The sequence below is a fragment of the Microtus oregoni genome, unplaced genomic scaffold (genome assembly GCF_018167655.1).
Source record: "Microtus oregoni isolate MIOR12 unplaced genomic scaffold, Mior012 000001F_ref0000356, whole genome shotgun sequence".
Classification (NCBI taxonomy): Eukaryota; Metazoa; Chordata; class Mammalia; order Rodentia; family Cricetidae; genus Microtus; species Microtus oregoni.
Window position 1 is genome coordinate 51,080,499 of NW_024543060.1, and position 2,191 is coordinate 51,082,689.

General features: G+C 48.8%; 1 non-coding gene across 1 annotated transcript; it reads right to left on the bottom strand.

Annotated features, from left to right (window-relative positions):
* Window positions 1-936: 936 nt before the first annotated feature.
* Window positions 937-999, bottom strand: LOC121465048. The gene has a single exon (XR_005976608.1). It is a non-coding gene; the product is annotated as a U7 small nuclear RNA (small nuclear RNA).
* Between the last annotated feature and the right edge of the window lie 1,192 nt (window positions 1,000-2,191).

The window sequence follows — 2,191 nt, forward strand, 5'->3', positions numbered from 1 at the left end:
GTGTGATAAAATTTTCAAAAGTAAAGAAAACATTTTTTGAAAGAGGAAAAACTATCGTCTCTTCAGTTTAAGAAAACAAAACCAAAGAGGAAGGCAACTTTCAGAGATTCTGTTTCAGATGAAGCAGCCTGAGCTTCTGCTGAGGACCTAGGGTAGGAGATGGGGTGGGGGAAGAGGAGGAGGAGGAAGGAGGTGTGGGTCGGAAGGGGGTGTGGCAAAGACCTCACCTCCTTGGTGGATCAGAGGAGAGAAAGTCGCTAGGAACAAGCCCATTGGATCAAGACAGGATCTCGCGGACTCTGTGCCGTTTGTAAAATGACCACCTGACTTGGATGTGAGCAACTGAGGTAAGAATGAGACAGGTTTGAAGAGTTTTTGTGGCTGCGAGGCTCACAATGGACCCCCGGGGCTTCAGACAGGCAAGGCAAGTGTTGAACTGCAAAGCCACACCCCTAGTCCGAGGACCTGTGTTTACAGCAGTTTTAGGTCCCTTAGGGGAACTTGACCTTTTTCTCTGAGAATTCTGCTGGGGCTCTGCTCAGTCGTTACCACATCCCTACCTGTGTATCCCATCTCCAGCAAAAGGCTGGAGGCCAAGGACTGGTTCTGCAAACAGCCTCCTTTCTTTTTTCTTCTCTTTTTAAAAAAGTTTTGAGACAGGTTCTCATTACATAGTCCTAGCTGTTGGGTATTTGCTCTGTTGACCAGGCTGGCCTTGAACTCACAGTAATCTACCTGCTTCTACCTCCCAAGTACTGGGATTAAAGCTGGTGCCGCCAGCACCTCTGATTTCTGACTCTAATGTTTACTCACTGATCCAGCTTCTGTCTTTCGAAGCTTCTCTGGATTTCTCTGCCCTTGGCAGTGGCTCCAGGGACGTGCATCTAAGTCTGTGGGACCTGGAGTCCCCTGCACCTCCCCCCGCTTCACTCTAGGGGTGGTTTTCTGCTAAGAACCAGAAAGCCTGCTAGACACTTTCTGGAAGAGCTGTAACCTTTGGCCTAGAGCCCTAGAGCTGTAGGCCCTCCCCTTTCAGCGGCTCAGCGGCTGCTCTGCAGAGGCCTCTGCTTGCTCTTTCAGTGCCTGGAGGACTCTGTTGGAACATTCCTCACTGTTTAAAAAATACTACATTACTACACTGCTGTTATTCAGTTCCGCTTTTTCCTTCATTGCTTGACTCTTTAAAAAGGAAATTGGGAAGAAGTTCATTGCAGAGCCAAAGAACATACTCCGGGCGGTGGTGGCGCACGCCTTTAATCCCAGCACTCGGGAGGCAGAGGCAGGCGGATCTCTGTGAGTTCGAGGCCAGACTGGTCTACAAGAGCTAGTTCCAGGACAGGAACCAAAGCTACAGAGAAACCCTGTCTCGAAAACAAAAACAAAAACAAAAACAAAAAAAACAAAAAAAAGAACATACTCAAGAGAGTGTTAGGGCTTCTCCAGGGAGTTGCCTCATTGCCTGACTTTATTCCTATTAGGGAGAGAGAGAGAAAGAGAGACAGAGACAGAGAGACGGAGAGAGAGAGAGAGAGAGAGAGAGAGAGAGAGAGAGAGAGAGCGCCAAGAACCAAAAAGAAAAAAAAAAGAATTTAACATGGAGATTTCTTCTTTTAAGTGGATAAATATCAGCACAATCACACAGTTACCACGCATCACGCAGGCACCGCCAGCACCTCCCAGCCGTCTGAAGAACCTGCCCTCCTACACTCTCGAATGATACACTGTAGCAAGCACTGACTTGCCTCTGATTTCTTTGGACCTGTTTTTCTGAGCTTGGGTATTCAAGTCTTTGGGTTTTTGCTCTGTTTCCTCAGTGCTAGATTTCGTATTCACTTGGTTCTGCGGTACATCGTCTGTCTCCTGCGTGCACGACTTTTTATAATGTGCCTTTCCTGGTATTGCTCATGCAGGGCCGCAGATGGGAAACAGGAGGTCCTGGGAAACCGAGTGGCCTGGCCTGTGACATTGTTCCCTCTGGTTCCTGTCCCTTGTGGAAACCAAGGCTCTTCTGGCCTGTGGGTTCTATGACCTTCTGAGTGTCAACCTACTTCCCATTTGGGCTAAATTTGAGCAAGCCAGTTTCCTTTGCTCGCTACCCCCAACACATTGACCCAGGGACCCACACTCACTCCGGACGTCACTGTCTCTGACCCTTGCCCAGTTCCAGTGCCTTCCCTGTGGGCTGTGCTTT